This window comes from Aulostomus chinensis, chromosome 8 (genome assembly GCF_037954235.1).
Source record: "Aulostomus chinensis isolate RoL2024-O1b breed Wild chromosome 8, RoL_Achi_v1.0, whole genome shotgun sequence".
NCBI lineage: Eukaryota > Metazoa > Chordata > Actinopteri > Syngnathiformes > Aulostomidae > Aulostomus > Aulostomus chinensis.
In genome coordinates this window covers 9,537,748-9,552,333 of record NC_141327.1, presented here as the reverse complement: position 1 = coordinate 9,552,333, position 14,586 = coordinate 9,537,748, and the positions used below count along the sequence as shown (strand labels likewise).

Below are 14,586 nucleotides of genomic sequence, written 5' to 3'. Positions count from 1 at the left end.
AAGTAGTCAATAAATCAGTGGCAAATAGAAATATTTGAAAAGACGAAATGAGAGGATAGATAGATAGACAGATAGATAGATAGACAGATAGATAGATAGATAGATAGATAGATAGATAGATAGATAGATAGATAGATAGATAGATAGATAGATAGATAGATAGATAGATAGATAGATAGATAATCTAAGTACTTGATGGTGCTAGTTCCTCAGCCAAAGGAAGGAATCTTTCCTAGACCGACAGTGCTTATGATGGCCATTAGCTGAAATTAGTGGCCATCCATTAGAGGAAACAAGAGTATGAGGTGGGACAGAGTAGGAGAGGAAGTATACAAAGCATCAGGTAGAGCATGTTGTGACAAAGCATAAAAAAAGAATGAGGGGAGGTCAGAAAAGACAAAAGATTGTGATAATAGGTGAAAGAGGAGGCTTTGCTATGAAAGTGCAGAGTGACAAAGCCAGCAGTATTTCCTGTGGGTTCATGCATCACAAACACATTATCCAGCCATCTGTCTGTAAATATCCTCTCCTGCTCTTTTTTCATCCCATCAGCCCTCACTTCACTCTGACATATCTCTCTCTTCCTGTTTGCTTTGTTCAGTGTCTCACATCTCAGGTTACAGAAATACAACGCACAAATGTACTTGACAATCATATCCGCTCGCCCACTCGTATGGTCTTACTGTATGTGTTAGCTACATACGGTAGATACAGCAGGTAAAATAAGTATTGAACATATCATCATTTTTCTCAGTAAATATATTTCAAAAGGTGCTACTGACATGAAGTTTTCACCAGTTGGTAAAAAAAAACATGCAAACCCCACATGCAAAGAAATGAAACCTTAGATGTGCATAAATTATGTGCAATAAAATGGAATGACAGGTAAAAAGTATTAAACACACGTAAATTTATTTAATACTACGTACACCTTCAAGACGCCTCCTGTATGGAGAAACTCATTGCATGCATCGCTCAGGTGTGATTTGTGTGTTTTTGGCCTATTCCTCCACACAAAGTCTTCAAATCTTGAAGGTCCCATTGGTCTTTTCTCTGAGCTCTGATCTTTAGTTCTTTCCATAGATTTTCGACTGAATTCAAGTCAGGTGATAGGCTGGGCCATTCTAGCAGCTTCATTTTCCTTCCCTGAAACCAAATGAGAGTTTCCTTGGTTGTGTGTTTGGGATCATTGTCTTGCTGAAATGTTTGACCTTTTTTCATCTTCATCATCCTGGAAAGTGACAGCAGTTTTTTATCAAGAGTGTCTCAGTATATTTTTCCATCCATCCTTCCTACAATTATATGAAGTTTGCCGGTGCCATATGCTGAAAAACAGCCCCGCACCATGATGTTCCCACCTCCAAACTTCTCTATTGGTATGGTGTTGTGGGGGTGATGTGCAGTGCCATTTAACCTCCAAACATTGTGTGTATTATGGCATCCAAAGAGCTCAATTTCTTTCTCATCTGACCAGACTATATTCTCTCAGTATTTCACAGGCTTGTTTAAATGTTGTGTAGCAAACTTTAAACAAGCTTCAATGTGTTTTTTTCTTCAGCAATGGAGTCTTGCGTGATGAGTGTGCATCCAGGCCATGGCTGTTGAGTGCGTTACTTATCGTTTTCTTTGAAACAGTTGTACCCGCAAATTCCAGGTCTTTCTGAAGCTCTTCACAAGTAGTCCTTGGCTTTTGGACAACTCTTCTAATTGCTTTCTGATTACTGATAGATTTCAACTGGTGTCTTGGCTTTCAGTGCCTTTTTGCACCTCCATTTCTTTCATGAGTTCAATGCTTTTTCCCTGTGTCATTTCATTTCAATACACATAACTTATGGGCATCCAAGGTTTGATTTCTTTGCATGTGTGATGTGTGGGTTGCATGGGTTGTTAATGACATCTGGTGAAAATATAAATAGTCAATAGCACCTTTAGAAATATATTTACTGAGATAAATAGTGATGTGTTCAATACTTATTTTACCTGCTGTATCTACGTGGTTAACACATAAGACCATGCTAGTGGGCAAGCGGATATGATTGTGAAGTAATTTGTGCGTTATATTTCTGTCACCTGAGATGTGAGACATTGAACAAAGAAAAGCAAAGCAAAATTCCACTCCCTGTCCATAGATACATACACACATAAACAGACATGGTCAGTGGCCCACATCTGCCACAGGAAACTGACGAGCATGCACATCCTCAGTTTCTCACACCAGTATTCAACTGCCCTTTACAACTTGTCTATGAAACAATAAAATGTCTGTCCAGGCATGTGAGATCTAGAAAATGTTGTGACTTGATATGGTTGCCAGAGGAATTGTACTTTTGGGCTGAAATAGGTGTTGATTGTAGCTGTAATGATGTTTGCATTAACTAAATACATAGAATCACAGAATTTTAAAGATAAATCACAAGAGATCACAAAAATTTAATATGTTCGTCCTGCGTCCATGCTCCACCTGTACACTATATATTAATGTGATTTTTGAGTGCCTATTGTCAGCTGGCCACGAGTAACAGCTGGAAGTTATCCATGCAAGCTATTTACTGTTGTTGTTGTAATTAATGAGGGATGTCCACAACACTATAAGCTAACAAATTAAACTACACAAAGTTTCTTGAAAATCTGCATGGTAAAATCTCACTACCAGACATGAGCATAAACCAGGTGAAAGCTACCTCACTGGAATTAGGAAATAAGTGCTTTGACTGAAGGGCTTCAGTGCTGTGCACTGGAAAAAGACAGTCAGGGTTGCTGACATTTCACTAACTGGTCCTATAATGCTGAAAGTGTCATGGAGATGGTTGGAGGAGAACCTAAAATACAAACTTGAACTTGAATACAACTTCAATTGAACTTAAATACAAATACGACAAATGATGCAACAAGAAACAGGTAAGAGATCATCAGGCCAGGAGAGGATCTCATAGGTCAAGAAACACTAGGAGCAGGCTGCACAAGAGTGAAGCAATCAAGAAAGGCGAGAAACAGGAACTGACTCGACATATCAAAAACACAAATGAGGAAAAAATAAGAAGCAAACTACACACTCATTAAGGGAAACTAAGAAAAATATGAGAAATACAAAAATAAACAGTCAGTGATATGAAGTTAAGAGTCCAAATCTTGAAGTACAACTTAAATGTAGCAGCCTGAGGTGCACGCCAACAAAATTTCCCTCAGGATTCAATAAATGAATGTTGAATCTTTAAGTCCATAACTAAAAGTACCTGATTGGACTATGTAAGAAATTACTGTATAAGGCTCACACTGCTTCACAAATGAACCAAGAGATCCAAACATCAAGTCACACAATAACGTATTCATTGAAATGTTGTGGTGATTGTCACTCGGTATCAACAGTTCCACATTGGGAAGAAAATAAACAAAGTTAATTCCAAAAGTACTAAAGCGTCATGCAGTATAATTCAAATATATGTTTATCTTTTTTACATTAATTGACATCATTTTCCCATAAAATGGGGACTCAACAAAATAACACAACACAAAGTAAAACTGTCCAAGCCTCTTCTTTATATGACTGTCTTCAGCTTTAGTCCATTAGTGGTCAGAAGTGTCATGTCCCTACTCAATGAGATCTGGAATACTTCTGTTCAACAGAAGACTGGACTTCATGCATGAAATGTGTACTCAAGTAGTGTTGAGAATTTTGGAATATTTGTGGCATCAGTAATTGGATACTTCCTCTCCATCATCTGTGTTGGGTTAGCAGCTTAATAATACATACATTTATTTCAAGACAGGCTAAGATGATGATGTTGGCTGTATGTGTAACTTATATTAACTCTGAGTACTTTTTCAGGCGATAAAGTTGGTCAGTTTATCCAAAACATTTCTGCAGAAGGAAGCTACAGCATCTGGAGCTCACAGATCCTTATTACACTGAAACCACTACAGGAGGCCTGAACTGGCAGACTGTTGGATAACTGCCGCAATAAAATCTATAATTTTCTAAAGGGAGTCTGGACTGGAAATAGGATGAGAACTGCATGCTTGAAGTTGTAATACAGATGTCTGCAGGGAAACGCAGCTAAAATCCTCTGATGATTTTGACTTGAAATTAGATTTGAAACATGACATCTTTACAAATTGACATTTTGGACTTAGGACTACTGATATGAACTGTCAGAGCAAGCAAACGATCCTTCTCCTCCATCCACAAAGAATCATTCTAGGGGGTTATCAGCTTTGCATTTTCATGATGCTGATTCTGCGTGGATTGTGAAAAGATCAAAATCTTCAAGTAAGGACAAGCTGTGGGACAAGACATGTTGGCTCATTGTAGCTTTTCCAGGCAGCTTGAACTCCAGGCAACATGAATGGTAGCACTCTTTCAAAGTATCGGTCAGTATTTTGTCACACTGTATGGAATAATTCTGGAGCCAATCAGTTAATTTATATCCAACTGAGTAAGCCAGACCACCACTGTATATAGTCTGGTCATCTGCATACAATTGTCCTTATCAAGATACAGATTTCATGTTAAAACCTACAAATCCAATTTGTCTCGTAAAAGTCTGAGGGGGAAACATGTCTAATCTTTAAAATATTTTTAATATGCAAAAGCTGTATTTGTTTGTTTTTAGAAGTGTTAATCGTGAAACATTTTGTTATGTATTACATTAGTAGCCAGACCCAAAAGCAGATACGGTTTCCAATCACTTTTGTCAATGTCTGACTCTTAACACCTCCATTAATCCAAAAATTCCTATGATTTCTCCATAGTGCAGGAATGTCATACCCTCTGGACTGAAGAGCAGGTTGAATATGAATGTAAACAGAACATTTGCTAAATAGTATAGAGACAAGACATGGTTAAGTCCAGAATACACAATCATGACTAACTTGATCTACATCTTTTGCATACTGCTATGAATGCACAAGAAGACAGTTGTACAGAGCAGGCAAATGGGATTACAGAGAGTGTCTGCAGACTGGGACAGGGAATTTGTGCGTCACTCCTGTTGAGCCAGATTAGACTGAGCTTCACTTCAACTTTACAGGTCTGTTTAGGGCAACAGACTGGCTAAAACTATAACACAGACAGAGTTTACCTCCGGTTCACTGGTCACTTGCCTCTCACTGTCTGCCTCAATCCAACTCTCTCCTAATCTGATAATCTTATCACCTTTCTTGTACACAGCCAAACAAAATCTGTTTCAGATTGCCGATGACACAGACAGACTGACACACACACACACACACACACACCCACACACCCACACACCTGCTCTCTGCCCTGTGTATCAGGGCTCCATGAAGGTGCCAGTTACAGTCCTGCCCTGCTTTCTTTCCGTCCATCGTTCTGCTGAGGGCCAGGGTGACGTGTCTTCATCTCCTGATGACAAACACAACGCCATAAGTAAGCGTGGAATGTTGTGATTGTTGTTAATGATTAATCCCTGAGTATTTCACATATCTGAGGATCACAGATGAATGGCTGGATGCAAAACGACAAATATCCAAGTATGTGATGAGAGGCACTTCCCTCCTCATTTTCATGTGCTTATTGAAAGAGGCCTTTGTAATCATCACAGGGAGTGGAGAGAAAACAGCAGGCCTGAGTGAAGGAAAACATGAAGGACGAAGGTGAAGCAAAGTGAGACAAAGAAAATGACAGAGGGAACCAACAAGCACAGAAAGACACTTTACAATCAGTTTCATAGACAGACACAGACAACAGCAGAGAGATAGGTTGAACTTTGATTAGAGATGTTTGGGAAGGGGAATAAAAAACAGAGGAATCGGGGAAGACAGTGAAGTGAGGAGACAGACGAAGAGACAGACAAGACCATCACACGAGGATGGGCTGCCAGGGTTGCTTGTGCTGTTTGTGGAATCCCACTTGCCCCAGCTCTGCTCCAAACACCATTCATATTTAATTAGGCCCTTACAAAGCCCTGGGAAAAGAGATGCTGGGAACTTTTCTGTCCCCCTCCTCCCAACTCTGTCTTCCCTGCCACTCAAATTCTCACCCCTCAGTAGTTTCCTCTTCATTTGCCCTCCTTAATTCCTTTCTGAAGCCTTTCCTGCATATATCTATTCATCCCTCTGAAGTTTTTTTTTTTTCTCTAAATATTTCACATGTCAGTGTCTTTAACTCCTCCCTCCTCCCAAAGTACTACAGGATGTTAAGCAAGAAGAACACTGGGCTAATAACTCAGCACATTGTTTGCAATGGGAAAGGACTGTCTGCCAATGTCAGTCTGGTATGTTTCAAATGGGATGACTCCTCCATCTTTTCTCAAAAAACAGAGTTGGGCATCATCAGCTATTTCTTTCACCTGTAAAGAAATGGTATGCGCTTGTTCTTTTCTCTTGTACACACTTACATTTCAAAAAACAAATTGAGGCACATGCTCAATGTGATTGTGTGTGTCTATTTGTGACAATATGTTTGATTTTAAGCGTGTATGTTGTTTCTACTATGTGAGAGAGTGGTGGAGTTTGTGTGTGTGTGTGTGTGAGTGTGTGTTTGTGCATGCTTTAGTCAAAGTGCTGCAAGCATCAATAATGTATCTAGATAATGCAGCTGCTTCACTCTACCAACAACTAACAGGCATGCTGGTGCACATAGAGGAAGACAGAATGAGAGGGAAGAGAGTGAGAGAGGTGGGGTGGGAGAGCGATCACACATGAGCTTCCAAAGATAGGAGCAATGGGAGTAATACAAAAAGAGAACAAGAAGATGAGTATATGATGGAGGAGAAAGGACTTCCAAGTGCATATAACATAATGGCAGGTGTCAATTTATTTCAAATATGTTATTTAGAAATGGGCTGCTTCTGGTAATGATGCTTCAATCAGATAAACCTAAACGAATTCCATAACTACGCCTGTGTTCCTTTGATTTTAAGTCCAGCCAGGCACTGCAGTCCAGCCATGGAAAACAAAAAAGACATTTCAGGCTCTTCTGTTTCAAGTGAGGCCAATTCTATGCAGTGAATGCTGGGCAGCTACATTTGCTCAAGCAGCAGAAGACAAGCTACAGTTTTTCTGAAGAATTTACTGCTAAAATAGGGTGACTATTCTTTCTCTTGCATCTAAGTGTGTCCTCAGCTACAACCCATATGTGCAGCGTTTTTCAGAATCTGAGATGGCGGACCACCCCATCGGCAAAGTTTGGGTTTTGACATCTCCTACGTCTCCTTCACTCATCGTTGCGTTTCTGGGTGCCTAAATTATCAATATTGAGTTATTTGATCCCATAGACAGTCAACTAATTAGCCAAGCTAGCATAATATGGCTGTTAACTATTGCAAAATCCTTCAATAATAATTTCCCTTGAGTTGTACGTCTCCATTATCTGATTCTTACAGCCCTGTTACTTCTTCTCACTCTACCCTCAGGAGCAATACTTAATGAAGGTATCTGTGAATGGAAGGAAGGCAATGGTGCAGGTCCTATTGGCCTAGAGGCCAAGCTGATTGGGTTTGCTTCTCATAATTGATGTTTCCACTTGCTGATTTATTCACTTTGTCTTTCTCCTCCTGTATGCTTCCATCTATCGGGAAATGAGCCAGAGTAATTCCACTTCATAAAGGTGGTGAGCCCCTTGATCTAAAAAAATATAACGCCATTTCTGTTATTATGGTTATTATGACAGGTGTAATCTTTGTCAATCTTACCAAGGCATAACATGGTAGACTGATAGCTTCTTGAAAAGCAGGGAAAATGAACTTTTATGTTGGGTTACTCTTGAGAAAGTCCATCCATCCATCAATGGGTGGGCTGTAGCCTATCCCAGCTGACTTTGAGGCAAGAGGTGGGGTACATCCTGGACAGATCGCCAGTCCGTTGCAGGGATATATATATAGAGAGAGAGAGAGAGAGAGAGAGAGAGAGAGAGAGAGAGAGAGAGAGAGAGAGAGAGAGAGAGAGAGAGAGAGAGAGCCACTGATTAACCTAACTTGCACATCTTTGGAAGTCGGAGTACCCCGAAAGAACCAACTCAAGCACAAGGAGATCATGTAAACTTCACACAGAAAAGCCCCAAGCTCGAACTGGGGCTTGAACCCCGAAGCTTCTTGTTGTGAAGTGACAGCACTAACCATGGCACCATTGTGGCACCCCATTGAGAAAGTTGATGTCTTTAAATATTATCTTCAGAACTTTCATTTAGGTCCAACATGGATTTTATTATTAAAAATACACTGCATTGTGAGCCTTTTTTTAAATCATTCAATAAATTACATTACTTATTAGGTAAGAAAATGTATTTTATCCAAGTTAGTTCTTGCTATTCTAAATTATGCTGATATGGATTATGCAAAAACCTCTGAATTACATCTGCATCATCTGTATATGACTGTTTAGATCATCTTTTAGTATCCCATATCATACACACCAAAGCATTATGTGTTTCACCAATTTCCAGAGGGCAGTTTCTTGGGCTGCAGTTTATTTTTTAATGTATTCACTTGAACAAAGCATCATGTTTAAAACAATCCCCAATGTTCCAAACATTGTAGAGGAAAATGGGCATTGAAGCACAAATTGTAACAACCTCATGATGAATTTAAGGATTTCAGTATTTGCACATCTGAAAAAAAAAGACTTTTATTTCTAACTGTGTGTATTATTTTAAATAAATCAATAAATATTTCATGGGGTGTTAGTGGGGTTGAGATTGTGAAAATGTAGGTATGTATTTGTATTTGTCCGTGTACTTTATATTCTCTTTTGTTTGTTATACATATGATGCATTTGTGTTTCTAGGTCCCTCTCTCATCAAGATGATTCATCTCAAGGATGATATATTCAATAAAGGTTATATATTTTACATAACTTCAGAGTACACCAAATACATGAAAACAATCTGTCAGAATAAATAACTTTTCTATAACGTTAAATAACGTTTCTTTGATCAAAGTAGTCAAGCCACAAAGTTGTGCACAACCACAGCAAGAGGAAATGTCCAGTGATCTGAGTGCAGGGCAGTTCAGGATCAGGGTATTCAGTGGCAAATTCATCAGGAGAATCTAATTGAGATGCTGAAACTTAAAATCTGTTTATTCATCTTCCAATATCATCTCAAAAACATAGAACTAGTGGTTTTGACCTGCAGTGGCTAAAAAAATTTAAAGTGAGAACTTTTCAATCATTTTTAAAGAATTTAGCACTTCCTTGTTTCTTACAATTTGGCTGCACACCCCAACTGATCTTTCTTCCATTGTGGCACAGAATGAAGGTTGTGATATGTTGAATATTTCTAATTTGTTAATGTATCACTCAGAACAATTTATAGCGAATGTAACTTCTTAGAAAGCAGAGGGTTGGCTTTGATTTGTTGTTGTTGTCGTCTCTGCGGCCGCTGAGTTTTTTCACTGCCTCGGTGACTTCTGCCAAGAAGATTGAATGACCCCTGCCCAAGTCCTCCCCTGCCTCTGTTTCCTCCATGGAATATGTGTTGGTGGGATTGAGGAGTTCCTCAAAGTATTCCTTCCACTGTCCAACTGTATCCCCAGTTGACGTCAGCAGCCTCCCACCCCCACTGTAGACAGTGTGAACAAGTTACCCCCCCAGGGCGACTGACGGTTTTCCAGAACTTTTCCGAACCAATCAATAGTCATCTTCCATGGCTTCACCGAACTCCTCCCACGCTTGAGTTTTTGCCTCAGCGACTGCAACAGCTGCACACCACTTGGCCTGATGGTACCAGTCGGCTGTTTCTGGAGACCCTGTAGGCCTCCTTCTTCAGCCTGATGGCTCTCCTCACCTCTGGTGTCCACCAGTGGGTTCGGGGATTACTGCCACAACTAGCACCAGCAGCCTTGCAGCTGCAGCTCACAACAGCCGCTTCGACAATGGCAGAAGCAGAACAGGGTCCATTTGGACTCAATGTCCCCCACTGCCCCCAGGATGCGGTTGAAGCTCTGCCGGAGGTAAGAATTGAAGATCATCTTGACAGGTTCTTCCACCAGACGTTCCCAGCAGACCCTCACTATGGAAGCTAGCTTTGGCTTGGATTGGACAATTTGTATATCCTCAACTTCCAATCTGTCAGTGCTGTCAATAGATCGTGAATCGCAAGCTAGTTCCTTCTTTTAGTTGTGGGAAAAGGGAGGTCTTAAAATATCTATAAATGATAGGCAGGGGTTTCCCTTGCCTATTTTACAACCGACATTAAAATGCTTCTCCAGATTTGATTGAATCACGTCCCCTTCTTCTACAGATGAATGTCTCTAGAAGCATTTTTGGTGGCAGGCTATACCGTCACCTCCCAGTCAACAACAACAGAACAAGAAAAGAATGCCCGCCATTCAAGAAGTTACGGTGTTTCATTTTAGGTGTGCTCAGAGCCACAGCTGTCCCCACGACAATCTGGATATAGGAACTCAGTCAAGACCGGTGGAAGAGTATCCCAATGGGGACAATTCGTACCACCTTGAGTAGTTCCTGCCATATTGGCAGGAAAATAAATATATGAAAATAAAAAAAGCATCATCGAATACATTTAAAGTTTTATCTGAATACATATTGGGATTTCTATATGAGTAGGGATGTTGGCCATTAGTTGGTTAATAAGTTCTTGTCTGACCTAAATTTCTGTAGGTTGCTGAGGTTATTTTCTTAAAGAGAAAAGTATTTCTTAATAATGGACTTCCAGGACCAGTCTGTTATTTTGGGACATATTTGGGTAGGAGGAACACACAATGCAGCTGCTTTCCAATTAGCCAATTTTCTATTCTGTATACTTGTTTTGGGGTTTCAGTGAATTTAAGTGCACAATAATCTCCTTCTAAAATGATGCACATACATTACGAGTGTTTATACATACAGCTTGATTGGCAATTGAAAAGATTTATTTCAGTACTGTGGCTATGCCATTATCTTTATTGAGCTCCTGCAAAAATCTGTAACAGGTTTAAAATGAATCCCACAAACTGGACAAGTAAACCAAATTGTACCAGAAGGTCTACGTCGAACTGGGATCAGACTGAATCCCAAAGAGACTCTAGCCCATTTGGTAGTGGAAATTGGTCTCTAAACTGGCTTGCCAGCCATTAACAGTCATTCTTAAAGGCTTACTTATTTTGTCAGCATTCATGTAGACATACAGTTGTCGTATCAACCATGCCTCATCTTGTTGTAACCTACTGAACATTCTAGTAATGAAACACAAACATGCTCCTTGTAAATCCTCCCCTCCCAACGCTACTTAAATTTGATCCTATGTTGCTATTACTACTGTTCATAGGCTACAGAGAAAGACACGACTGACTCAGTTGGTCTATTTTTAAACAAATATATTGTCATATTAAACACACTGTTTTATTGCTTATTATTAATTCATATTGCCAGTGCAATTAAGTAATTATTATTACTAATGCAATGAAAGGTAGATTTAGCATTGTGTCACTATTGATGTGACAGGCAGGTGAAGCAGAGAGAAAAACAATACAAAGATAGTTGCAAATCTGTTACTATGGTCATTTCGATCGATGTTTGACTGGGCATTGAAATAATTGATATGCATAAATATAGACATTCGCATGGGCTTCTTGATACATATTGCTGCAGAAGGCTCCACATGAGTCCATTAATCTCTAGGAGGTGCAAGCATGTAAAAAAAATTAGAGGAAAAAATAAAGGCATGTTGAAGTGAACATATGTGGTAAAATTAGCGCATTTAATTTGTAATGGGTCTCATTTCATGAAATTCTCAGGTCAAGTCTGCAAGAAACAGCTGTGAATATAGGGGAAAGCTGCTTAAGGGTTTAGTTTGAGATAGCTTTATTTGACCTGTTGTCAAGATATCATGTTGGCACAATAAATGTGTCTGAAGCATTCACTTAACCTTGGTTGGAATGACTGACTGAGGCTCAATCCTAAACTGGCCTCCACTGACTCATCTTCCATTTGCGCATTCACATTGATGGTTAGTCAGCTGTAGGGCACCCAAATCAAGAAGCCAACTCCAAAAATACCTCTTGCCTTCAGTGCAATCCAGAATGGAGCAAATATCATACAAATAGAATTTCTTTCTTGGTACTTTGTTAAATATTGGTTTTGGTTGTGCACATGACTGCATTAATTGCATAGTTCCTTAATCACAGGATGTATAGTCATGGTAAAAATTTAAAAATATCATTTTGTCTTAAAACACTTGGCTTGGACAACATTCAGCATCCAAAAATTCAGGCTTTATTTTATAGTGAAGGCTATGTTCATTGTTTTATGGATGTTATGCAAACACCCACAGGTATCAGTATGTTCACCATGTAGCATTGTAGCATTCTGCTGTCTCCTGAGAAACATAGAATATGAAACAGAGACTGATTAGAGCAGTATCTAAACGGATGGAGGTAACGACTTGAATAAACGCAGTACACTTGTTCCTGTGGACTGAGAGCCCTATAATCTTCCTGCTGTTCTTCATCCAATATATGTATAATCTGGATTGTTTCTGATAAAACTGCTTAGAACAAACAAAAAAATTCCTTAATAAAGAGTTTGAGCTTATCTTCTGAAATTGCTGTCTAAATGGCAAAGAAGACGTAAGTTGACCTTAAACCTTTTCGACCTCATTAGACCAGCTCTTCCTATTTACTTTCTGTTTTGCCCACTGTAATAAATAACAGAAAAGTGAAATGTTTTGTGTCTGCACCACTTTTTTGCTCTCTGGGAGACTCCTGTGTCTCTAATTTTCTACTACCTTTGACTCTCATATTTTAAAAAGCTTTTCAAAGGATTTTCCACTTACAGTATTTAAGTTTCAGAAGTAGCTTAAGCACGACCTGAATGCTGACATTAATATTTGGAGGCTGAAATGCGATGTTTGTGTATAAGTGACAAGGAGTGGGTGTTGTATGGACAGCACTTTTTAACATTATCTTTAGAATTGCAGAACAAAAAATAACAATATAACAATATAGTATTGAAGTGTCCTACAAGTATCAATACATATAATATCGACAAATCTCAGTATGGAGAATGCGCCAAGAATTGTCCATACAGTTTATGTACAACAGTTGACAGACACACCCAGAGTTTTCACTGAGTATTAAACTTGACAAATGCAAATGCATCAAAAATGTAGCCAAGCCTAAAAATAACATCATAAATTAGTTAAGCTTGGGAGGGCCGTCAGAACTCAGTGGGCCTCATATTCTTCTGTTTCAGTTGTGCACTGAGTGTCAGGGCTCACTTTGTGTCCATGTCTCACAACACACAGACACATGCATATGCTGTACACACAAAGATGTGAGTACACAAAGATCACATGACACATAAGTACACAACCCACTGATAGAGATTATCATTACAGTGGCATCAACAATATGTGCTCGTTTTAAGAAGCATGAAGCATGATGCAGCAGAATATTCAGAGCAACATCTTACAATAAAATGCATGTGGTAATGTGTGTGTGTGTCTGTCTCTGAGTGTGTGCAATTACTTGCACTGGAAAGTTAGAAAAAACACATTTGGATTTTACCCAGACTGTGTACTAGTAGCCTTTCCATCAGTTCTTTAATAATACTTTAGAAGATGACAGAATAGTCTCCTTCTGAGCAGCAGGGTGTTGCCTCAGTGTGTCTGTATCTGAGCAGGCTAAATAGAGATATCAAGACCATTAGTACCCCCTTCCTGAAACCTTCCAGTACTTTCCACACAGTCCATCTATCTCTAAGCGCAGAAATTCCTCTGAACGACAATGTACATCTCACCTCACATCATATGTTTTCAATGCTAAAGTTGTTAATGGATAGATGAACCCCCCCCCCCCCCAAATCAATTGCTTTTTGTGGTAAGACTGTTATATAGTCATTCACTGGGATTTATGCACTTGCTGGTAAGACTTTACTGATAAATGATTACTTATCTCATTTGGAGCAGATTGTACCTTTCTTATATTCAGTCTGTGAACAAGTACAATAATGCACACGTTAGACATATTACTGGCACAAAAGGTCTAGATGTTCTTCAGTCTAGTTGACTCTATAGCGAATAATCAGGTTTAAAGACCTTACCGAGTAAGCTAGCGGGTATCTTCTCTCTAATCCCCTCCTGAGAGCAGGGCTGGCCGTCCAGACGTGCAACTTCGGAACGCGGCACAAAAAGAAGCCGCCGCTCCCACAAACGGTGAATTTGTCAGTAATCCATATTACCTGATGCAGTTACAAGTGTCACGGCGAGGACCACGGCTCAATAACAGCCGTTAGTATCCTCAAGGTGCTTACAGTCCCTGGGTAGGTGAGCGCAAGATGTAGAATGGGGGCGCATACGGGTTAAACTCTGATAATTCTCTCTCTCTCTCTCTCTCGTCTCTCTCTCTCTCTCCCCCCTCTCCCCCCCCCCCTCTCTCTCTCTCTCACACACACACACACACACAGTTTGGTAATACATCAATCAATGGAAAGACCGCGAGCACTGTGCTTTTTACGATCTTTGGGTTGCATTTGTATATATGCGCGTTATCATTTAAGAAGCAAGAGTGAGATGACGTGTTGTGCGATACCAACACGAATATTTCGATGGCATTTTTGGAGCCAAATAGTTGTCAGGGCCATATTGGGTGGACTGAGCACCCCTCCAATGGCAACACTTTGGGTGCAAAA

At 39.7% G+C, this 14,586-nt stretch overlaps 1 protein-coding gene across 8 annotated transcripts in view; it reads right to left on the bottom strand.

The window, feature by feature from the left end:
- The window catches only part of frmpd1a (FERM and PDZ domain containing 1a), a 43,478-nt gene extending 29,217 nt beyond the window's left edge, over window positions 1-14,261 (bottom strand). Inside the window, exons 1-4 of one of the 8 annotated variants that reach the window (XM_086210770.1) lie at window positions 13,999-14,261; window positions 13,872-13,887; window positions 7,653-7,801; window positions 5,252-5,362 (exon numbers count right to left, since the gene is read on the bottom strand). The gene's annotated coding sequence lies outside the window, so the exon portion shown is untranslated. Of the gene's footprint in view, window positions 1-5,251; window positions 5,585-7,652; window positions 7,802-13,871; window positions 13,888-13,998 lie in introns of all 8 variants that reach the window. The other 7 variants (XM_086210768.1, XM_086210775.1, XM_086210771.1 and 4 more) reach the window with 7 other exon arrangements.
- Between the last annotated feature and the right edge of the window lie 325 nt (window positions 14,262-14,586).